The sequence below is a fragment of the Spermophilus citellus genome (genome assembly GCF_964194105.1).
Source record: "Spermophilus citellus genome assembly, chromosome: 19".
NCBI classification, from domain to species: domain Eukaryota; kingdom Metazoa; phylum Chordata; class Mammalia; order Rodentia; family Sciuridae; genus Spermophilus; species Spermophilus citellus.
Genome location: NC_138201.1, coordinates 6,853,229 through 6,879,336, shown reverse-complemented (window position 1 = coordinate 6,879,336; position 26,108 = coordinate 6,853,229). Strand labels below are relative to the sequence as shown.

The 26,108-nt window shown below is 41.0% G+C and overlaps 1 protein-coding gene across 1 annotated transcript in view; it reads right to left on the bottom strand.

Moving 5' to 3' along the window:
• Window positions 1–26,108, bottom strand: part of CHL1 (cell adhesion molecule L1 like) — a 198,437-nt gene that overhangs the window by 136,235 nt on the left and 36,094 nt on the right. The window contains exon 2 of the mRNA XM_081276343.1: window positions 13,454–13,531. The gene's annotated coding sequence lies outside the window, so the exon portion shown is untranslated. The remainder of the gene's footprint in view (window positions 1–13,453; window positions 13,532–26,108) is intronic.

The following is a 26,108-nucleotide window of genomic DNA, read 5'->3' as shown; positions in this document are numbered from 1 at the left end:
GCAAATCCAAGCAATTCTCCAAAGTTGAAAGTATGGCAGTAGACAAGGTAAGGAACACACTCAATCTAGAGACAGCTGTGGTTTTAACTAGCTTTCTCATTGCTGAAAAATACATCACAAGAGGTTTATGTGGGGCTCATGGTTTCAAAGGTCTCAGTCCAAAGATGGCTGACTCCATAGTGCTGGGCCTTAGGTGAGGTAGCCCATCATGGTGGAAGGGCATGGCTGGGGAAAGCAGTTCAGGAATGTGGCAACTAGGAAGCAAAGAGATGAGCTCTGCTCATGAGGGACAAAATATAGACCTCAAAGAGACATCCCCAGGGCCCACTTCTTCCAGCCACACCCTACTTGCCTACAGTTACCACCCAGTTAATCCATTAAAGTGGATTAATGCACTGACTGGGTTAAGGCTCTCATAACCCAACCATTTCACCTCTGAACATTTTAGCACTGTCTCACATGTGAGCTTTCGAGGACATCTCATATCTAAACCGTTAACTCCTTTCTTCCAGAAATTTTAATGGAACCCTGGTTCTCAACCCTCATTTTGTACAAGACCCTGGATAGAAGCTGACCAACATGACAAGAACCATGACAGCCACCTTGGCTCCACCTCGTGAGCCACAGTGCCCATCCAGGAGGCCTTGGATTGATGCCTACAGGCAATCAAAGGTAAGAACTGTCATTCTCGTTTGTCAGGAAATACTGGGGGAAATAATACAAGAAAATTAAGCCTACTGCATACACACATGACCCATTCATCTCCACAGTTTTCACATTTCAGATACCAACCAACTTTCACGATGCATTCACACTTGCTCGTGATGAAATGCAATCCTTTAGCATTTAGATTCCTTTTCTATACAGTTCAACAATATAATTCATAGAAATACATCTATACACACAAGCCTTACTAGTTGTCAAACAAAAAGACAGCTGTGATGTTAATTTGTACTTCTTCATGACCTCGAAGGGACAAAGTTCTAAGAGTTACTTAAATGATTTACAATTTTATGTTCATACAGCATAAAAAACCATAGTTACTATTAATATCTGAAAAGGTTTATATACTCACATGAAAGTCTGGGTAATCTTCCCTATGGCCTTTTAATCCTAACAGCTGGGACACCAGTCATTTCAGTGGGTAAGAAAAGAGATCTTTTAGCTGTATGAAATTGAACTGAATTTATAACAACTCATAGTTCAAAACAATCTTTTCCCAGAAAACTGGTTTTCCTTTTTTTTTTTCACTACAATTATAGTAGGAAGTCTGTGAGAAGATTAAGAACGAAAGCATCTATGAATAGCATTCTGTAAGAAAAATTAATATTTCAAGCTTGAATCCAAGTATGATTTCATAGGGCAGAAATGAGACCAAAAGGGCAGAACCATTGTGTTTAAAAATAGGGATAGAAATGTATCCTGATACACAGAAAATAGCAGGGTAACAACAAAGGAAATTATAATTCTGGTTACTTTCCAAAATGTTTCCACAATTTAATGGTGTCCACTCCAAAATACAGGTGTTGATACCTATGTGATGGTATTAAGTGCTGGGATCCTGAAGAGGTGTTTAGGTCACGAGAGCGTATGAGTCAGCTTTTCATTGCTGTGACAAAAATACCTGATGAGAACAAGTTAGAGGAGGAAGGATTCACTGTGGCTCCTGGTTTCAAAGGATTTCATACAGTCTGCTGGCTCTAAGGCAGAAATATCATGGTAGACAGGAATGACAAAAGAAAGCTTAAGGCAGACAGGAAGTAAAAGAGACAGGAGCCAGGGACAGGATATAGTCTCCTAGGGCATGCCCCAGAGACCCATGTCCTCCAGCCAAGCCCCACCTACCTAAATCATCACCCAGTAGTCCATTCAAACTATTAATCCACCAAATGAATTGATCCACTGATGAGGTTACAGCCCTCACCCTGAGGTCAATTCCTAAAAGTTCTACCTCGGAACCTTGCTGCAATACCTAACACATGAGTTTTGGGGGGATATTTCAGCTTCAAATCTAATAGCGCTACCCCCCCCCCCCCGCAAAATGGGTTTAAGATTACTATAAAACAGGCTTCATCAGTGTTTGGCAAGCTTGCTCTTCTACTGTCTACCATGTACTACATAACAAACCCCAAATTTCCCTGAGAAAATGCGACATGAAGGTGCTCATTGGAGCCTAGTGCCTTGATCTTGGACTTCCTAGCTTGGAGAATTGTGAGAAATAAATTCCCATCCTTTATGAAGTATCCCATCTACAGTTTCCTATCAAAGCAGCAGAAACACCCTGAGACATGCTGATAAGACCCCACACCCTTTGATACCGGATGCGCCATCAATGTCTCTGCCTCGGGTTTCCTGTGTCCCAGCTACATGATTCATCTTTAAAAACCCTAGAAAATGCCCAGTCTGTCCCAGCTCTGATGGGCCTCTGTGCACCTTACGTCCTAAGAGAGACCTTGTGGGATGGTTTGGAGGTGAGGTGTCCCCCGAAAAGCTCACATGTGAGACAATGATTGGGTTAGGAGAGCCTGAACCCCATCAGTGAATTAATCACCACGGATGGGATTCACTGAAAGGTAGCTGAAGGCAGGTGGGGTGTGGCTGGGGGGAGTGGACATTGGGGTGTGGCTTTGGGAATATATATGTGTATCTGGAGGGTGGAGTCTCTCTGCTTCCTGATCACCACATGAGCTGCTTCCCTCTGCCACACTCTTCCGCCATGATATTCTGCCTCACCTCCAGCCCTGAGGAACGGAGCCTGCTGTCTACAGACTGAGACCTCTGAAACTGTGAGCCCCCAAATAAACATTTCCTCCTACAGTTGTGCTGTGCGGGTCTCTTTTAGTCACAGCAGCGTACACCTCGCTACTAGCTGGGGCAGGGGCCTATGGAGGTTAATAAACCAGGTTGCTTTCCCCAGGAGCAGACTCAGGGAAATATGAGGTCAGTCTATGGGGAAGGGATAGGAAGGAAGCCTAACTGGCCACAGAGAGAGTGAGACCGGAGGCAGCATCCACATCTAACCTGCTCGGAATCTGAAGCAGCACTGATTCCTAGAGCTCCTCAGAATTTGGGCCAAAGCTGCTGGACCTTTATTCTGTCATATCAAGCGCCAGGAGTGGGCTGCCCTGGAAAGGGGACATGGCTTGGAGCATGAAGGAGTGGCCTTCAGCTGAGGCCATCCTTGAAACTGGCTGATGCTTGAAGGCTGGCCAACAGCAGCCCTGCCAGCACCTGGGAAAAAAGGTTCTCATATAGCAAAATCTGGGCAGGATGTGGCCACGGTCCAATTAGCAAAATGATGGCAATTGCACTGACCTCCAAAGGTGTGCAATATCCAACAGGACAGCGGTTTCAACACAAGTGCCTGATAAATGCTAGGTGTGCCGTCCTGATTAGGGAGCCCTTTAAAAGACTGTTAACTTCCTATCTTTCGCCATCTATTTATTCACCCCAAATACACCAAGTGTGTTCCACATATTAAGGGTTTTCTCTTAGCTGATGGAAGAGGACGGCAAGTTCTCCATTGTCCAAATGGTGCTTACACATCAGTTCAGAGGTAGATAGAAAAACCAACATAGACATAAATCATTAAAAAGATGATGTTGGGAATTAAGTGTTAACTTGAAGAACATGAGCAATAAAAAATAAATATTTAACATGTGGTATTACTGGAATCCATGAGTGGGTCACAAAACCCCAATGTAAGGGGACTTCATTGGTCCAAAAGCAAAAACAAAAGAATAGTGGTGAGTGGGGGAGCATCAGGGACCCCTGAGTCCAAGAATCCAAGTCCTTCAGTCTGTCTTCTCGTTTCTGTTGTCCAGGTCTAAGGCCAATTCTGTTCACCCAACTTGGGTTCACACATTTCCAGGGAAGGACTCTGAATGACCAGGTGATCAAATGTGCACCTTTGTCTTCTATTGGGACGTGTGTTCACCCTGTGACCAGGACAATGAAACTAATGCTATTGATATTGAGCCTTTATGCTGCACAAAGCATAACACAATTATAAGGATGGATCTATTTAAAAAAAAATACTATTATCTGCTCTTTACTGATGAGAAACTAAAGCTCAAAGAGATCAAGTGACTTGCAAAAGCACATATTCTAAGTGAGTACAGAAGGTGAAATCCAACCTGCTTCAATCCACATGCCCAAAGCAAAGCCTCAGACTCACAAAGTCATCAGGCCTTGCTAATGTAGGTGTCTGTACAGTTATATTACAGTCACGATAGTCTTTCATTACCTCGATTCATCGATGATCACCAGTCTCCCACCCAAAGTGAAAGCAGAATAATTGGACATTCGCAAACGAAAAGCCTATTTGGACAGAGGCAGAAGATAAACTGGGAAATCTTACAAGGAAAAACAAAAAGGTGAATCAATATGAAATACCACTTACTACCAGAATGATTGACCAAACAAAGATTAACCAGTTTAAGCAGAAACAGATCATGAAGGGGGTTTGTAAGTGTCCAACTGGGGTTAAGCTGGGAAATCAGTTCAGCAATGTGAAATGTGAAATGCTCTGTAAGTCAGGAGAATTATATAGGAGGTCTGACTCTCAAATAAGCAAATATACAGTCGACTGAGTGAGTCAACCTGTGTTTTCTAACCTGTAATTTAGGGCCGATAGTACAGGAAACACCTATTTAATGTATATAATATCTAGTCCCTAAGGATAAGGATAGAATAGAGGCACTTAGTGTATTCATCATGAGAAGAAATTTCAAGATACCAAGTAGGAAAAAAAAATGTACCTGGATTCTTTGTTATATCTGTGGCATTACAAAAAAAAATTCCAAGTTTAGCATAAATATATTCAAAAGCGAACTTTGTAAATTTAAACCATCGTAATGTAAATGAAGAATAAATAGTAATGAGAAGGGGCACTAATCAAACTAAACATTTACATATTTAAATCAGTGAGAACTAAGAGGTGGGTGAAATAGTTGACCCTTTTCTAATTTTAGAAGTATAATATAATTTTACTTCAGACGAAAGAGTCTTAGAAATATTCTATATTTTATAAGGGGGAATAAAACATGCTTTGGGGTGTTGCTGGTGGTCTTTACAGACAGAGGTGGTTGAAAACTTGTCCTGAAGGCTGATTTCTTACCATTTGATGTTACAGTTCCTTGTGTTCCAATTTCCAACACAGCTGGACACTTTTCGTCGAAAAAAAAAAAGTGAATTCATTTTAAACAGGACTGTAAAACGGTGATAAAGAGAATGACTGGAGAAACCAACCATGATGGGAAACTAAATGTCCCCCGGAAACACTTGAAAGCCTTTTTAGTGCAAGAAATATGTGCTCCAGAATTGAATCTAAGATAACAGAAACCACTACAATGTGGACTAAGGAGATGTAGGTAAAGTTGCCGAAAAGGTAGAATTATGCTTCTTTGTTGAAGTCTATTTAAAAAACAGCAACTATAACAACAACAAAATATCTGGACTGAACTTGCCGGTTCTGGATATGTTTAGGGAAAAATGGGAAGTTGGAACAGGAAGGTACCTTGAAATTATTTCCTTCCATAGCCACCCATTTGATAAAAGAAAGAAGTTAAAGGTTAGAGTTGAAAATGATTTGTCTAAAATCCCATCAGTGTGATGCTAAAGAGGAAGAGGCTAATAATCAGGAACATTAATTGAGACAATTCTGAGATCATGATTATGATCCTCCTTTTACAGATCAGCAGCTTGAGTTCCAGAGAGGTTGACCAATTGGTTCAAAACCCTCAAGTCAGAAATTGTCAAATTAGAAGACCTGGCAGCCTCAGGGTTTTCTGCCTCTCAGATCCATAGATTATCTGTAGCTCTCTTCCCTCTACTGTTGAGGCACTGACTTAACACATACCACTCATGAGGCTGAGGCAAGAGGATTGCAAGTTCGAGGCCAGCCTCAACAACTTGGCAAATGCCCTAAGTAACTTGGCAAGAACCTCTCTCAAAAAAGGACTGGGGAGGCCAAGTAGAGAGGCACATGCCTGTAATCCCAGTGACTTGGGAGGTTGAGGCGGGAGGACTGCAAGTTCAAAGCCAGCCTCAGCAACTTAAGCACTTAGCAATTTAGCAGGACCCTATATCTAAATAAATAAATAAAGCAAGAAAGGGCTGGGGATGTGACCCAGTGCTTAAGCGCCCCTGGGGATCAATCTTCAGTGCCAAAAAAAAAAAAAAAAAAAAAAAAAAAACTGGACTGGGGATTGGCTCCGTGGTAAAGTACCCCTAGGTTCAAACCTCAGTTTAAAAAAAAAGAGAGAAGACTGAAAGCATACTGATAAGAGCTAATCAGCTGGATCCTCTGTTCCCTATATTCTTACCGAGTTTTCTTGTTATCTCTGACTTCATCAGAAAAGCCTCTGATCACTGCGAGTCAAATTCCCATCTGACTCCCTTGGAGCAGGTAACAGAACAGCATTCCTCCTGTTTGCATGGCGATTCAGATAGATTTCAAGCTGCATGAGGTTAAGAACCCTTTCTACTCCTGTTTGCTACTCTACCCTCAGCCCAGCATCTCTTAACAGTCACAGCACAACCAGGGAACCCACGAATGAATGTTCCTAAAAAAGGCTGCACTCCGAGAAGGTCATCCAATGTCCTACAATCAGACAAATGGAAAGACAACTGATAAGGAGATTCATCCTACTTCCACTGCCATTTTGCAATTTGCCCGGGATTGAAACCTTCCAAAATATATACATAGTACGAAGACAGGAGAATATGAAATGCGGGAATTGAAGGAAGCCAGAATACAGCACCTGGAAATGGCACACTGGCTTAAGAACTATTTTGAGCCAAAGGCAGTTAAAAAGCAACAAACCTACAAAGCCCCCATATCACCTTCTTTCTGCCTAAAAATGGGAGATGCATTTCCCCTTATAATGTTCTCCTCCCCTCTTCTGTGTCAAGAGGAAAATCATTACCCCGGAGACAGAAAGCTGGTACTCTGGTGGGTCTGCAAGAAGAAACTGTCCTAAATGACCCTTCTCTTCCATGAACATTACACACGTCTACTTTCTCCCATGCACTGCCCATAGAAGTTCAAAACCTTCTCCTCTGTCTTCCCACTTCTCCACAATGTATTGTCCTTTCTTAAAATGGTATATAAACCTCTTGGGTCTAACTGCTTCTTTGTTTGTTTTGCTTCTTTTTCTACGACAGTTTCTATGCACATAAAAATTAAATTATTCACCTCAAATAAAACTGGTACGCCTTTCCTCCTAATTTGTGTTGTTGTTGGTAGATTAATTCACAGGGCACACACAAAAAGAGGAGAGTACAGGAAAAGTTTTATTTCTTTTCCTATAGAACACTCACGTACAGTGAAGCAAGTTGTTAGATCCACAGTATATACTGAAAACAATAAATGCTGTATGAGGCTTGAGATAGCTGGTTAGAAAGAAGTTAACAATTAGCATGTTAGCAATAGAGCCCGGGGTCCCTGGTCCAACTGAAATTTAACAGATGATAATCTCTCAAATATAGGATTACTTACCTGCAGCTTGTAGTTGCAAAGAGAATTGTAATACATCAAAATGGGAAGCAACTGCTGGGCACGGTGGCACACACCTATAATCCCAGTGGCTCAGGAGGCTGAGGCAGGAGGATCGTGAGTTCAAAGCCAGCCTCAACAAAAGCAAGGCACTCAGCAACTCAGGGAGACCCTGTCTCTAAATAAAACACAATAAAAGGCTGGGGATGTGGCTCAGTGGTCCAGTGCCTCTAAGTTCAATTCCTGTACCGAAAAAAAAAAAAAAAAAAAAAAAAACAGTGGGGGGTGGTAATTGCAGTGGACAGAAGAGACTCCAGAAGACTCCAGAGAAGACTCTTGCAAATCAGCTACCCAAGCCTGCAGAGCTGGATCCTCAGAATCTTAAAGGCAGAACTCAAACACACTATGAAAAATCATTCTCATTTTTCTAACAGTGTATGCTGTCCTTAAGAAAGGGAGATTATATTGCACAAGGTTCTCAGATAGCTTTGATGTGTTTTTCCTTCTTTTCTACCCTTCCTATTTTTTTTTTCCATGCTATAAGGCAGGGTGCTGTGGTATAAGTGAAAGCACTCATCTTTGAACCTTGTGCATGGGGCTGCCTTTCTCTGTATGATCACTTAAGACAGGCTAAATGAGCCTTTGATGGGAGGCTTTGATTTACCTCCTCATTCCACACTCCATCACGAGGCTGCATGCAGGCTGCCCCTGCCATCTCCTGCCCAGCTCTAGGGTGAGAGCGGTGATGAATTTCTTGGATCTGCTGCCCTTCCAAGGCCTCGAGTACTTGCCCACCTGTGCAACCCAATTCCATCCGCTGTGCAGGGGGGAGGTCTATCATTTCTGTCAATGTTATACATGGTATTTTTTCCCCAGCATGGATTGCCTTAGGGTGAAAATGACTTTTTTTTTTTTTGAGGAAACACAATTTTCTCCTTTCATTTGATTTTGCTCTAAGTCATTTGGTTGTGTTTTGTATTTTCGTGGACATTTTATGTGTCTAGTATATCATGTTGCTACATGAGCAGGGCTTTTAAATTTCAACATAAGAGCGAAATAGTTTGCTCATGAAAGAGATCATCCAAGTGTTTCTGGGATTCTGTGTCTATATATATATATATATATATATATATATATATATATATATATATATTCATATTTATGTTTTTGTGTGTGTGTGCCAGGAATTGAACAAGGGGCACATGACCACTGTGCCACATCCCCAGCCCTATTTTGTATTGTATTTAAATACAGGGTCTCCCTGACTTGCTTAGAGCCTCGCTTTTGCTCAGGCTGGCTTTGAACTCACGATCCCCCTGCCTCAGCCTCCCAAGCCACTGGGACTATAGGCGTGCACCACTGCACCTGACGTGCTTATCTTTCATAATTTAATGGTCATTTTATTCATTCTTTTCTCTTGAGGAAATGGCAGCTGTTCCTCTTTTTGTAAAAGAATTCTGCCTTCTGTGTTCGCAAAGAAAGCAAAATAAACAAAAGAAGAAGAAAATGTCTGTGAAGACTGAACCCAAACCTATCAAAATCTAAAAAATCAGTCAAAACAAAGGGACAGGGAAGAAATTTTTGGAGGTAATGACCATGTTATTGCCTTGACTGAGGAATGGCCTTGCACATGCCCAACTCTCCAAATCGTACATGTTCAATATGTGCAGCTCTCTGTACTGTCAATTATACTTCAGTAAAGCAATGAGAAAAACCTACCACTGACAGTAATGATGAAATCCTGCAATAAAATCATAGACTTAGGCTGAAAAAAATGCCATATTTTAACACTGTGCTCATTCTAGGATGTTTTGATTTTTGAGATGCCCTTTTTTTCTGGTGCCTTAAGATCTACCCATAGCATTCGAAGGACATATTGTTGTATCTCAGCTTCCCTTTGGAGTCCTCGCTGAATTTTCTTGCCTCGGAAATCACATTTATTTGTGTATGTGATGTGAGGAAAAGCGACGTCAATAAAACTCCAGATGAAACAAAATGTATTTTTTGGCACCTTCCTACCAAAATCATGTAGGCAGATTGGAGGTCATCCAAAGAAAAGCCCAAAGAAGGATGAATGAAAAGCGGCGTTGGCTAAGGAACTATGTGGCTTCTGCATGTCCCTGCAAGGCTTCTGCATGTCCCTGAAGTAGGTAAACAATGAAGGAGCGTCAGAGCCCATAAATATTGAAACGGCGTAAACATCAAATATAGATAGGAATGATTAATTCCAAGGCGAGGGGCATGGAGATACGCTAATGCATTCATATTCACGGGAAAGGAAAAAAAAAAGAGATACTGTTTACTAGCATCATTTTGAAATATGGAACATTAATAATGTATGCACGATATTCTAGCATTTGATGGAATCTTTGATCGCCTCTGAACGCCCCTTCTCAAGAAATACTGCAAAACTACACTTAATTGTTCCACCCTGGGGAACGTCTTCCCGAGGAGATCAGTTTTTATTTGGCTTCCGATCAGGACTTCTTGAAAAGAGGTTTTTCCTTTCGCACAGTGACTCGCACACGCTTTTATTTCCCACTGGTCCGGAAAGGAAGGAGACTCACACAAATGCCAGGGGAGAGGTCAGGACCCACCTGGCCAGGGTGGGGCTACCAGAAGGCGCATAGATAAAGGAACAGGACAACTCATCAAAACCCCAAACCACACTTCAGCATAACGGGAAACTCCTAGCAAGACTGCTGAGAAGATGACAGAGTCCAGGGAAGCCATCCAGACGCTTCTGGGCACAGCAGGTATCCAGGGAATGATCTATCAGGAGGTTTTTCCCTCCCTTCCTCCATCCCTCCGTTTCTTTCTTCCTTCCTGACCTGCGTTTACAAAGCATCTGCTACACCCTGAGCTTCGTGCACAGTGATAATGATGCAAATAGAAATTTGACGTGGATGCTGCCTTTGAAGACATGTTTATGAGATGAATTCATACACACATATGCACACACACACACACGCACACACATGCTCACACATATAATTGCAAGTGAGGCTAAGGCTTATGACCACGGCTAGAGCAAGGCAGAGGCAGGATCAGCCAACCAAATTGCACAGGTGAGGCTGTGCCATCCTGCCCTCCCCAGAGCAGAGCAGAGCAGAGGAGCCAAGCCCTGCTGGGACCACACACATGTATGGTCTGCAACCATGAACTTGGCATCCCTGAAAAACAGTCGATATTTCATTGCAACTCCACAGACTGTCCAGGGAAACCAGCCACCGTCCCCACTCACGTGAATGCACTTAATTAAGATTAAATGAAAATATCACTCTCTCTCCTGGACCATCAGGACATGTGGCCTGGCCTTTTATATAAAGAACCCATCAAAGTTCATAAATCAGGAGGAGGAGCAGGGTGGAGAGATAAGCACCATCAATCAGTCTCCTGCGTGCCCCAAGGTGACCTTCTGCTACATGTTTCATCTTGAACTACTGCTGCAAAAACAGCCTCTGTCATTAGGCATCCTGTTAAGGTGCACGGAGAATATCCCCTTCGGATAAATTATACGCAGGTATGGCGATGAATAAGCTGCATGGATCAACTTAAATCTATGCTATAGGCACAAACAACCTCAGAAAATTCTAACTCTGACACTCGATAAATGGTGCTCTAAGTTCAGATAAATTTTCGTGTTGGAAAATATAAGAGCAAAATTAGTATTCCTGTGTTAGAGTCTCATCAGAGTCTAGGGGATCATTTCAATTCCTTTTTTGTTTTTTGTTTTTTGGGTACCGGGGATTGAACTCAGGGGCACTCGACCACTGAGCCACATTCCCAGCCCTATTTCATATTTTTTTTTCTTTATTTAGAGACAGGGTCTCGCTGAGTTGCTTAGTGCCTCACCAGTGCTGAGGCTGGCTTTGAACTTGTGATCCTCCTGACTCCAGACCCACTGGGCTTACAGGTGTGTACCAAGGCACCTGGCTATCATTTCAATTCATTTTAAAGCAGATGTCATGGGAGACTGAATAGTGAGGGGGAGAGCTGACAAAAAGAAAGCTTATTCAAAAAATTAAGGATGGAGCTGGGGATATAGCTCAGTTGGTAGAGTGCTTGCCTTATATGCACAAGGCCCTGGGTTCAATTCCCAGCACCATCAAAAAATAAAAATAAAAAAATTAATTAATTAAGGATTAAGTAAGCATGTGTGCATAGCATGTAGCAATGTGGAATAAGTAGCAAGTGCACCTGTGTGTTCTAGCATATGGTTCTCTAAACCCTTGCTGGAAGATTCATGGATTATTTTTTTCAAACACCATCCTGAAAATTGATGGTGAAAGAAGGTATTATGTAGGATTAAATAATGATTTGATAAAAAAAAGATTTGATCAATCATCAAAAAACAAAGAGAACACAAGAAATAAATATAATTCAATAAAACAAAGGAAAGGCAGCATGATAATGAGTCAGTAGAGCGTTCTGTGGCTCTCTATCCATTTCCATGAGAGCCACATATGCAATTATTAATACATCATTGCCATAATTAAGGCCCCTTTATGGTAGCATAACGTCTGTGTCCAAAATTTAATATCCTGGATATTGTTTCGTACCCTTTACTTTCTGAGCTTTACCCAGGTTTCTCAGGAACAAGAAATTTACTTAGAGCGAAACGCTAAAAGTGTTTTAATGGAATCAGTGCACCTTCCTGAAAGAATCTGGTTAATCAGATTTCAGGAATTTTCCCTAAGGACATGACGGTGTCTCTCAAAGGGTTTTTAATCTTCTAATAGACCTGTAGATTAACTGGAGTTAGACAGCCTGTGCAGAGAAGCCCTGCTCAGAGCAAATTCCATAAGGTGATACCAACCCAGTGAGTGAGAGAGAGGGCAGGTCTGCTCCAAGTGGTTTTCTGTTAGATTCCTGGAATAAGCCCCATTCACACAGGAGGTCTCTGGGCTTACCAGGAACTAGGCACGCTCACAATGGCTCACCAAGGCCAGAGGCTCTGCCTCTTGCTACATTATCTTATATTTATTAAGGTTCCATTTACCACCCACCTATAGGAAAGTTCTGCGTGCATCAAATAATAATTCTCTGGTAGTATATATTCTGTTGTTCACAAGACGCACAGTTAAGAACATAAGAAGAAAATCACTCGTTAAAATATGACTAAGGGAAAGAAAAACTTTTTTCTTTGAAAAAAAGTCTTTGAAAACTAATAATGACGCTAATTATTGACATTTACCAAATTGAGTACGGTGGTGCCAGAGACCAAACAGTGCTAATAACTGTTATCAAACCAATCGAGTTTAAGCTGTGCCTGCAGGCAGTTACAACAATTATTCCAACTTTGCAAATTATGAAATGGAGGGTAAAAATGGTAAACAGCTTCCCCAAAGCCACAGCACAGTGTGTTTGTGCCAAATACTTTGAAATCAGTTATAATTCGACTCAGTATTGCGACAAAGAGTTTGAGAAAACTCTCTAAAAGAGAGGATCCAGATCGGACTGCACATGAATCCAAATTCCAGGGACAGTTCCTGAAGCTGAAATTCCTTCAGATCATGAAGGGGTGAGCTCTGTTTGACCTCCCCCCCAAAAAATAAATACAAGATTCCTCAACAAAACCTCAAGCCTCCTAGGGAGACAAGCTTCTGAGAACTTAGTGGTCAAATTCATTTTTCTATTAAATGTGACATTTAGATAAATATCCTGGAGAGGGCACTTTCACATATGCCAAGAGGTGAGACAAATAACGTGAAGGTCAGGGGTTTGCTCTTTCCAAAACAAGTCAGCATGTTAAGGGAAACTCAGAAAATAAACGACACACACCTCACTGCATCATATGCCTGGGCCATATCTTCTCTAAAACTAGTAGACACAAAATCTCTACACTCTCTTATTCCATGTTTCTCCCTCTGGCTCTGTTCTTGTGCTGTGTATTGCATTAATTAAATACGATCAAAATGCACGAGGCAACTGATTAAGGAAAAATATTCTTACCGGTAAATTAACTTCCCCTTCGTTCTACTGTGACCTGTTAGCTGTTAAGACAGGATCATTGTTCGCAGTTTATAGCACCTAGGGATAGATTTAAAAGTTATAATTTTAGAAGTGATTTCCATCTAAGGAGCCACTTTTCAAGCAATTTTTACCTGGTCTCTGTCAAACACACACACACACACACACACACACACACACACAAACATTTAACTTGTCTTTCTCCAATTTCTACTTTAATACCCAAACAATAGCCTTGTTCTGTTGCTTTAAAAAAAACAAACAACAACAACAACAACAAATCCTGTAAATTTCTATCTTGGAATAACAGAAGTCATACAAAGGGCAGACCTGCAGGAAACAGCCACATAATGGCACTTATTATTGAAAGAATTATTGATATGCCTTCTCTTGCAGATTCTATTTTTTTTTGCACCAAACCCCCATTTGTAGACCCCCATTTGGCAGGTCTCCAGGAAGTATTCTGAACAATAGCCACCTCCTTTTGTTGGCTACTGTGACCAACGAGTCCAAAGGAAACAATACAGATGAAAAAAGGGAAGGGTTCTATCAGAAGGCCCTCCAGCGTCTGACTCTTGTCAATTATGGACTGAAACACAGCCTTCAAATCAAGAGGCCATCTCCAGGCACGTGTGCTCATGTCCAGCCGACGGTCTTAGAACAAATCAACACGTGAAATGAAGGAAACCTTGAACCCAGTCCTCTTGCCATTGATTCCCAGATGATTTGAGGATGAGCTGTCAGTCACCAAGGGTGTTTATAACCTTGTTTCCTAATGCTGTCCCATGAACACAGCTTTGACCAGCTAAGGGCTCCTGTTACCCATCCAGAATCCAAATAAGTCAACGTTGTGCTTTTGGTTTTTTTTTTTTAACCAGTAGTCATCATTGAATGAATACTGCTCAGAAGGGCTAAATTTCATCTATTATTCCTAACTCAGTGGGGTACAAACTACTATTTAAGAGACATAGAAAACTGTAATATCTTCAGCCCTAAGAGAAAGAAGAAAGGCTACAAAAATCCAAGCAAGCCACTTGCATCCCATGCAATATTTGACAATTTCTGTGGCCTTCTTCCAGGAACTGATGCCAAGAAGTTGTAAACAGATTGCAGCGCCTTGGGAGAGAACCTCACACAGGAGCACTGGGAAGAAAAACGCAAGGCTGGCAAGTGTAAGAAAAGTCCCCATGCTTTCCAAAGGACCCAGTGACATTCTGCACAGACAGTGTTGTGTCCTTTCTAATTTGGTTCAGTAGCCTCATTTCAATTCCATCAGTCCTACTTCTGACACCATTTTTATTACTTGCATGACTTCAACAATTAAAATTGTTTATGGACCTCTAAAAATGCACAAAACAGCATCGAATGAGGCTCCCAAACAGTGGGTCCACCGGTGCCCTTTGTAGAGCGCAGCCATGTTTATTGACTTCTGCAGGCTGAAAGAACTGTGTATTCAAGCCAAGGACCATGGAACCTGGCCTCCACTCTGCTATATCCAGGCTCCGATGTGTTACAACCGTCTCTCAGCGGGAAATATAGAAAATGCAATGTTCGCAGATGTGGATTCCAAGTGAGATCGCCTGATCCTCCTGTTCCATTTGCTGAGAGTAAAGTTAAATGACCTAAAGTAGCATGTGATTTTTATGGACCTCGGTGATAAAGAATGTCATAAATTCAGTGTATTGTACATTTGGGATGCAACTTTGACTGTTCCAATATTACATCTCTGCAAGACATCCCTCCCAAACCCATCCAGGTCACACAGCTTCTACAGCAAGCATCCTAAGGGGTCCCAACATTTTTATACCTGTCAAGGACACCCAGGAGCACAGAGATAGATGTTCGGGCTCCACCACCCACGTTCTCAGGAGTTTAAGACTGCTGTGTGGTGTTGGACATGGAGACTTATCTGTATGCTCAGGGAGCAGCCTGCGATGAAATCTCAACTTCCGTTGAGAAGACACTTGCATTAATGACTCTGTGTGTGTGTGTGTGTGTGTGTGTGTGTGTGCGTGCATGTGTGCACATGTGTGCACCCGCATGTGTACTTGGTAAGCATGAAGAATTATCTCTGTTCATGTTACAGGTACATGAGCTTTCAAAAGAGACCTGCAGATAATCCTTTAGAATGCACAAGTAACATTTAAAAATATGCACATACACATATACTTGTTATTTTATCTACTTTTTTTTTTAAGAATTCTGCCTCTAACCTGTTTTTTTTTTTTTTTTTTGGTGGGGTTGGGAGGGTGTGGGCCTGGGGGTACCAGGGATCAAACTCAGGGGCACTCAATCACTAAGTCACATCCCCAGCCTTATTTTGTATTTTATTTAGAGACAGGGTCTCACGGAGTTGCTTAACAACTCACTTTTGCTGAGGCTGGCTTTGAACTCATGATCCTCCTACCTCAGCCTCCTTAGCTGCTGGAATTACAGGTGTATGCTACCACACCCAGCTTCTATCCTGCATTCTTATAGCATATAGTAGCATTGCCGTATGTCTGTGCAATTTACGTTATATATATGTAGGACTATAGCCTCTGAAAATTACAATTAAGGGAACATGCACAGTATATTACTATAGTCTAAGAAAATGTCTTTTTTATTCTGCTTTTATTACATTAGAAGGATATGGGATACTCTGAATTTATTTGCTCTAGAAATAGTGACCCTATCCCTCACCACCACTCATATAGACTACAAATGTCTTATTTTCTGTTGTTAGAGAAAAGTATTTTTTTTCTTCCAATGTCCCTAAGGTTTTTCTACTTAAGAGATACAAAGAAATATGCCTTCCAAATGTAAAGGTGAGACTGATAGGAATATGAAAATCCAAACCTGAAGAATTCAGAGGTATACTAAGACAAAGCTTACTAGGATTCTTCTTGGTTGTTTGCCATTTTATGGGGGGGGAAAAAAAGCATATGACTATGAGAATGTACAGTTCAGGTACAACTAGTTAAATTAAATTCTACTCGGTTCAGGAAAAATACACAGAAAGTACATTACAAGAAGATGTAGAATGTTCTCAAGAACAAGTAGTAGTTAGAAATAGATCCAATGGGTTACTCAACCAACATGTGCCCTAGGCAGGTATGAAAAGGTAGTTCTCAATCAGCTGAACTCAGGTCCACACATCCTCAGAACAGGAACATCTTGCAGATATATAATTTTCTCTAGAATTTGAAAATGGCATCTTCCACTCACCACAGCCCTGTCATCAAACATATGACGTCATCAGGTTCCCAGACAGAGAAAGTGATCGCTTGTGGGCCACCGGAAAGGCTGACTGTGTAAGAATTACTGAAAGACAATGGGTCACTTTTCAACATGACACCTTTCTAAAGCATTTTAAGGTATATTTTCCTTATTCAATAAATTTATATGATCTTATATACATCACAATTCCATTCTTGACAAAATTAAAGACCAAACGGCTATCACACACGCTCCTATTAGTTTCACCCTCATATTTCATAGGATGGGTCCTGAATTCCGTATCTTGATAATGCCGGTATGACTAGCTTGCTAAATATAGTTTGGATGAATTAGTAAATGAATGCATAAAAGCTACGCATACAATTAATAGTGAGTGGCACTTCCTAGCTCCCTAAGTTGACAGTCACAAGTGCGAATGTCATACTCTCAGGGAACAGGAGGCAGCACATTACCATCATAATATCTGTCAAAAGTGACACAGTAGCACAGAAGAAAAAGAGTCAGAAGGGCCAAATATACAGCCAAGTGTGCACCTACTCTGCGACCTTAGGACGCTCCTGCAATCTTTCAGAACGCCAGTGATCTCATACATAGATGGAGGTGTTTGTCTCTTTCTTGCAATGAGGGTTTGAGGAGCAGGACTTAACATGTCAAAAATGCTTCTTCCTGGGCTGGGATCTAGAAGGTGCTTAGTAACAGCCGGGTGTGGCAGCAGCAGCAACCTCACCATCAACCTGGGGCAGGCAATGAGGCCAAGAGGGGCACTGAGTGACCTCCAGCTTCTCTTAGCTGAAAGGTCCCCACTCCAACTCAGGCCAGGACAGGAATGTCACATGGTGCCCTGAGAGATGATCTGTGAACCTGACCACTGGTAAGCCCACCACAGCTGGGAAGCCGAAAGTCTTTATCCTCACAAGGTTGAAAAGGGTTTCTTTACAGTGTTTTATGCAAACTTAGGAGTTCTTCAAAGCCAGGGGGGAAAAGTCTCATTAATTATTACTTCCTGAGTACCCAAGCACAGTGAATATCAAACTATCAAATACTGGTTGCTCAATAGGTGTCCCCTGAATGGAAATGCCCATCTTAGGTAAGTGTATTTGTCATCAAGAGTATTTTTTTTTCTCGATTTTAAAATTTTACTGAATCACATTTGATCTGTAAACGCTGGAAACATTCTAGTGATGTTAAAAAAATAGAAATAAACGCATTATGAAAAGTTAAGCACCTCATCTTTTTTTGTCAATATTTGGGTCAATACCAAAATATAATGCAAAACATCTTTGTTCAGCACAGATTTGTTGAATGATTGTCTTTGAAGAAGGGAAACAATACATGATGTGTGTAATAGTTCCTGGAATATAAACTCAGAGTATAACAAAAATGAACACGGGAACAGAAATGGTTGGATGAAACTAACATAAATGATGCACAAAAATGCAAACAGCATGTGCTAAGTAGTGTTTGTTTGTAGAAATTATTCACAGGCCAAACCTTAAAATGAGCAATATGACAATGTTGAATGTTGAATTTTTTCCTAAGAAGACTCCTGAAAAGGCATTCAAGAATAAAATAATCCCTATTTTTGACCACTAATTGAGTATTTTTTTTTACAAAAAACACAAGTTTTGAGCCCTTATTAAGGATCATTTGTGATTTCTCTGTAATATCAATTGAAGACACACTGTGTCTGGAGTAATATGCTAAACAATTGATACACTATCTTATATAATGCAAGTATGCCATACACAGAGTCCCAGTGAATCCAATTTTATAGAAATTAAATAAATTTGAATAGATTAGGTAAAATGTGCAAAGTTGCAGTGAGACTGAGTGGCTGATCCAAGACAGGAACCCCCTCTAGTAACTCCAAAGCCTCTGTCTTTATGGACACCATCCATTATTCAGGTCATGTGCCCTGGGATGCTTTGGGAAGAAGAAAGACTACAATGGATTTATTTCTCCAAACTTTATCCTTTTTTTCCGGCTTGTGTTCCACTGTCTAGAAGAGGCCAAGAGCAAAATGAGAGATCAGCAGGGTATTCCAAGGCCCTTTGGAGCTTCTCAGGAGTTTATTTCTACCTCTGTTACCGCCTATTACAAAGTTTCCAAACTCATTAGGGGGGGGGGGGCCTCCAAATCCTGCTCCACAACCTGAGACTGCTCACTGAGTGATCTCTACAATTTTCCTTTGCACGGAAAGTCTAGGAGTAGAAGAAAAAGAGCCGGGAAGGAGATATGGAGGATATCGAAGCTCCTGAAGATGTTGGCACAACGGAATCCTCACACAGGGAAGGTGTAAAAACAGAAACCTTCAGTGCGGGGAGATGAATGCATTGAACAGATCAACACAAATAGTAAAATCTTAAAAGGGCGCCGAAAATGTGAACATAATTCTGTTTTTGTACAGTTTGTTAAAACTTAGGAGAGAGGAGCTACCTCGGGGAAAAATGGAAAAAAAGATAAAGAAAAAAAATGGGAGGGGGAGTGTAAGATCATACACAAAAGAATTCTATTACTGTTACTGAAAGCTCAGTCCTAATAATAAGGACATCGTTTTGAGAAAAAGAAGTTTTACTATTTTGCTAGCAAAGAAGAAACACAGGGGATTCCTGTCCCAGAGGCTGTCCTTCTGCCCATCGGGGAGAACAGAGGTCATTTAAAATACCTATTCAAAGGCCACATTCCAGATGTTCCCTGTAGGGGGATTGAGATTCACTTATTAATTTGGCAGAGGGAGAAGAGAAAAAAAAAACATGTCCCTTTTAAAATAAGCCTCAGTGGCAGAACAACAAGGGCTATCTCTATTCAAAGAATGAAGTGGACCACTGTTACAGTACCATAAGTCATAGATGTTCTAGAAATAGCTTCCAGAAAAGTTGATACATATTCTTGACTGGAACACTCATAGTTTATTAACAGGAAAGAGAGTGAATATTTCATCGCTACCATTTGAAAACATCCTGGAAGACTAAGGCACTATCTTCTCTTCCCTCCAGGTACAGGGCTACAACCACCCAAATCCAACCAATGACGTCAGAAACACCCCATCGCTCAGGATTCTTGACCCAGATCCAGCATAAGTTTTAGCCACCATGTACAGTCAAACCCCGATAGGTACATCAATAAATATTACACAATAGGTAATCAATAAATATTCACTGGAATGAAGGAATGAGCTGTGTCCCTGTATTACTCAGGTCCTCTAGAGGAACAGAATCAACAGGTAGTGTAATTATAAACAGAAGGTTTACTAGGTTGGCTTAGGCGACCAGAAGCTGGAGAGTCCACAATGGCCATCTGTAGGCTGGAGAGCTGGAGGAACCGGTTCAGCTGCACAGAACAAGAGGGTTCCACAATGCAACCCTAGTCCAACATCGAAGGCTTCTGGAAACTCCTTGGAGAATCACTGGTAGAGCTTGCTTTGGAGAAGTGAAGAAGAGAGAGTCCTATGTCCTCAGAGGATCCCAGCAGCAATCAAGAACCCGTTCAAGAAGAATGGAGCTTTCATCTGCTGCCACTTCCTTGTTTTTCCAACTTTTATTCCATCCAAGCCATCATCCTATTGGATGGTTCTGGAGTGGACGGTCTTCACTTCCATTGGCTATCCCACATGCCCATCATTCCTGGATACATCCTCCCTGACCCACCCAGCAGTCTCTTAATTTTGAGCATCTCTTAATCCAATCAAGTTGACAATTCAAATTAACCATTATAGTCCCCCTTGGGAGGACAACTTCACTCTTCACTTTTTTTTTATCATAATGCAATGTGGACATTATAAAGCTCCTATCAGTAAGGAGTTCACCTTAACAGAATTCCCAGGGGTGGAAGTCCAGATACCTCCTGAAAGCATGGGACATCTTCTAACCAGGAAAACTGAAGAACCAGGAAGACCCTCCATGCTACAGGTTTCAGCCACGATGTATAGTCAAACCAGAAAACCTGGGTCCCCAGCCCAGGTGACAGGGAAAGATCTGGTGCTTTTCCAAACCATGAGACTTCAAAGCCCTACCACTCCTGGGGTACTGATTCCTTCTTTGTAGAGAGGAAAATATCCCATCCCAAATATATTTCTTTGGTATACCTCAAGTTTGTTCCTCAGAGAAACTTCAGACCTCAGCAGATCCACAGGGCTGGTTCAGAAAGGCTGCCCTTTTCTAAAGAAAATTTACATATATAAAGAAAAAACACATTTATGAAGTACAGGGCCAGCAGATGGGAACAGGCTTTTGTGTCCACCATCCTCCTGCCTAGAAAAGATCTTTTCATAGGGAGAAGAGATTGAGTTTCTGACACCTGGTCCAGATGGGGATGACAGCAGGTGGCTGTTACTTGGAGGATTGCACCTGGGTAACAATTCCTGCTCAGTAAGCATCCCTTCCGACTCTCCATAGCCTGTTGGCACCTCCCTTCCCCCCTAGACCTTAATCCCCTACCCCTTTGTTGACGCCCCATAAGCTTCAATTACATTTGAGTTTCACCCTCTATGTGTGCAGCTCTCATGTTCAAGCTCACTAATAAATTTAGGTTTCTTCCCATCAATCTGTCAATCATCTGCTTATTTATAAACTCATCAACCATTGGAGGGAAGAGAGTCAATTTAAAATTCCTCTACGTCACCCTGGAGTAGCAGGGCAGGAACATTCTCTTGTTTTTTTTTTTTTTTTTTTTTCTTTCCTGTTGAAGGCAGCGTGAGCTTCAGAGGAAATCATGTTTGAAGTGATTTTTGGAAGCAACATGTCAGTGTTTTAAATTAAGAATAAATCAAACAGATAACCTTTGGTGGATTTCAAACAGAATAGAGCCCTGATTTTATATTATTTTCTGATGCAACTGGAGACTGCCTCCGCAAAATGTCCATTAACAATGTCCAGGGCCCAGTCTGGAGATAATCCATAGAGACAGCCTTTGAAATAAACAATCCAGAATGTATGTGACAACAGCCACAGGGAGGCAAGGCTCCTGTGACTAAGCCTGATCACACCTGTTGACCATGGGCAAGTTCGAGCATCGGCAGCCTCTGTTAGCAAGGGGAAGAGGACACATGCATGTTGGGCTACTTGTCAGGTACAGGACAAGAGCTTTCCAGGATACTAAACTCATTTCATCCTTACAGCCCCCGGAGGTAGACATATATGTATTATTTTTATGTCCTCATTAAAAGATGCAAAAACAAGGGCATCAAGATGGTTCCCTAATCAGAAAATAAACAAGGAGAGAAATGAATTACAGTAGATGGGGTAGAGAGAGAAGATGGGAGGGGAGGGGACGGGGGATAGAAGGGGATAGGAAAGGTAGCAGAATACAACAGTTACTAATAGGGCATTATGTAAAATTGTGGATGTGTAACCGACGTGATTCTGCAATCTGCATTTGGGGTAAAATTGGGGGTTCATAACCCACTTCAATCTAATGTATGAAATATGATATGTCAAGAGCTTAGTAATGTTGTGAACAACCAATAAAAAAAATTGATTAAAAAAAAAAAGATGGTTCCCTAATCATATCTCCACAATGGAGCTTTATAACTCTGACAGCCTTAAACATCACCACAGCCATTGTCAAAGCATAGGTGTGCTTTTAAGGCAGACTCTTGTTCTTCACGGCTGCAAGCTCTCAGTGACAAACATTTTCAATCACGATGAAAGAACAGAATTACAACTCGTTAAAAGTCACACTGAGATATATTAAAAGAAAAAGAAAACTGCCTAGAAGACTTTCAGGCATATTTAGACGTGAAAAGAAATTATCATTGCTATTATTAGCAAAAGCATCATACAAGGGGGTCTTTGTTTATTCATTCGAGTATGTATTTTTTGACTGCTCTGTGTCCGGCGCTATGGTCAAGAATGCCCATGAATGGGGTGCGGCGGGGGGGGGGGGTGGCTATGTCCTCAAAATAGGACCTTGTTTAAATAAATCTGATCCCCGGATATTATTCTCTATTTCCTACTTGAGTCATTTCACCTGCTGCTTTGATCCCAGTGTTTGCTCAACAGGATTTCAACAGGATGCTGATTCTAAGTCCTTTGGATAGAAACCAAGGGGTAGGATAGCTGGGTCAAATGGTGGTTCCAGTCCGAGTTTTCTGGAGGAATCTCGATACTGCTTTCCAGAGTGGTTGCACCAATTTGCAGTCCCACCAGCAGTGTACCTTTCCCCGACATCCTCACCAACATTTATCGTTGTCTGTATTCTTGACGACTACCATTCTGACTGGAGTGAGATGAAATCTTAGAGGTTTCGATTTGCACTTCTTTAATTGCTAGAGATGTTGAACCTTTTTTCATATGATATATCAAATATCAAATATATATCATAGGATACATCAAAGTGCATAAATGCATTATTCTACTGTCATGTGTGACTAATTAAACAAATTTAAAAGGCTTTCAACAGGAACACCCTCCAGGAGACTTGTGACTTCTTTCAGTCTGGGCCTCAGAATCTTGGCATTGCCTGCCTAGCTCCTCAAAACAAATCAAGAGCTGAATTCTCCAACATTCCTTGAACATAACTACACTCCACAACTCTGTCCATGCTTTTCAACACTACCTCTGTACACATACATATAAAGAAATGAAATCATCTGTCAAAGATGATTACTATTAACTTAGTATTAGCTTAGTATATTTTTTTAACTTTTTTTTAGTTGTAGTTGATACAATATCTTTATTTATTTATTTATTTATTTATTTTTATGGGGTGCTGAGGATGGAACCCAGTGCCTCACAGGTGCAAGGCAATTGCTCTACCACTGAGCTACAGTCCCAGCCTCTAGCTTAGTATAGTAACTATTATCTTAGTATATTTCCCTGCCCAAGTGATATATCAATAATCAACATGTGCAGCAGCTAAGCACAATCAGACACACACACCCTCATATACACATGAATGTATATATACATATGCTGCTATACACACTATGAACATTTGCCTTCATAAATTGTCTAATGTACATTTTCACATTCATAGGCTTGAGTCAATTTGCACACATCTAGAAATGGAGCTTGACTTGACTAAAGCATATCAAGACATGCTCAAACATCAATGTGCAACAATGTGTTTACTGAGTAATACTTATGACAGCAAAATTTTGATAACAATCTAAATGCTCAAAAGAGAAGTAAAGTACTTTAAATCTAGGTATGTACTAGAAAGCCTTATGGCTTTAAAATGCTGTTTTCAAAGAACATTGAATGTTGAGAGCTACTTAGAAGATAATGATACTACATACAGGTGAAACCAAGTATACAGAATTGAATGTAGAGTATGAGCTTGATTTTGCAAAATGTGAATTCTATGTACCCATATCTACAGAAAGGATCAGAGTGGAGAGAATGTATTAATGACTTATGGGAGGAAAGAAGTAAAGAGAGATGGAAGACGAATTAATGAAATACATTTAATGATCCTGATTTACTTTTTTGCATCATAATAAACATGTTAAGATATAAAAACACTTTTGTCTCCAAAGCCACATAGTTATTAGATTAGGTAATACAATGGCCCAGTTTATCAAACTATAAAGAGAGGAAGGGTCTTCCAGTGTAAGAGCAGGGGTTGAGGATGGGACAGCATAAGAAATTTAGACCTGAGAAAGAGCAGAGCACAGTCAAGTAGATAGATGCAGCTTGGGAGGCTGGAAACGAAGTGTTTGGAAGCAGGGAAAGGGTAGTAAATGGAGATGAGGCTGAGAAGGTGGACATGATGAGACTGTGAGGCGCCAAGCTTGGACAATTAACCTCTATCACATCACCCAAGACTTTAAAGAGGAAAAGTCAAGATTAGATTTCCCTGCCAGGAAGATAACTCTAGTTTGACAACTTTATATTCTTGGGTTCATTTGTGTTTTCGAGGATACTGGATGGCATGATTTATTAGGAAAGAAAAAAAGGGAACAAATTATCTTTGCCTGGAGTGACCTGAGTGAGTTTAGTCCCTTGCTTAGGAGAAGAATCTGAATTGCTATTTGGTTTCTTCCAGGAAAGAGAGGATGGGGGCAAGTACCTGGGAGAATCCTGGATCATAGTATAAAGTCCTATGATGTGATCAGCACCAATCCTGGCATTGCATAGCCATGAACTCTATAGAGTTTTCCACCTCCCTAAATTTCTGTTTCTTCTTCTTCTTTTTTTAAACTGGAGCCAACCATTCCTGGCTCCATTTCCCTCCCAGGATGGTGATGAGAATTTATGGACAGCCAACCATGTAAATCTCTAACAGGGTGTTAATGATTTAATGCATACCCCCTAGCAAACCAGAACTGTGATCTATAAGAAACAACTAAATGCCAATGCCTAATTTGCAAAACTGTGAAAACATAAAGCTAATCAATCAGTGGTACATCAATAAGTTTCTGTAATAATTTCTTTCTTTTTTTTTTTTGGTACTGGGGATTGAACTCAGGGGCACCCCACCACTGAGCCATATCCCCAGCCCTATTTTGTATTTTATTTAGAGACAGGGTCTCACTGAGTTGCTGAGCGTATTGCTTTTGCTGAGGTTGGCTTTGAACTCAGGATCCTCCTGTCTTAGTCCCCCCAGCCACTGGGATTATAGGTGTGCGCCACCACTCCCAGTTTAATAATTTCTTAAAATATCTAAAAGGACTGAGAATGTAACATAGTGGCAGAGCACTTGCCTAGCATGTGTGTGGCCCTGAGTTTAATCCCCATCACAGAAAAAACCAATAATATTAAATACTAATACTACTACTAATAATAATAACAATAATCTAAACTGCTACAGAGATAAGATACTCAAAGAATTAATTAGGCTTTAATAATAACTATGTCAGCAATATGATTATTATTATTATTATTGCTATGCCACTTGGGATTGAACCTAGGGGCACTTAACCATGGAGCCACATTTTCAGCCCTTTTTATTTTTTATTTTGATACAGTGTGTAAGTTGCTCAGGGACTCACTAAATTGCCCAGACTGGCCTTGACCTTGCAATCCTCCTACCTCCTCCTCCTCCCAACTTGCTGGGGATTACAGGCTACAATTATCGACAGAATCTTAACGTTACCATAGTGCTTTAACTTTTATCGTATTATAATAAATGCTCAATTCACAATAATTATAATATAAAATATGTACAAATTCCATGACAGCTCTCAAAATAACTTTAATGGAGACCAAATAAAAATAATTGAGTACAAAAATCCCCAGGGGACAGCGTACAACAGGATGATGTACAATGACAGTCGCGTCACTCAAAACCCTAATTACTAATTTGCAATGTCCTGCCAGTGTGTGGTGAGCCTGATTCCCCTGTGCCTCCTCACAGTGAGCTCAGGGGCTTGGGAGACACCCAGGCATCTCAGGTTAAGTGTATGGAGAAGAAAATTTAAGGCAGAACCTTCTTCTGCACCAGTATTTGTTGCTATTACTATTACTCCTGCCCATCC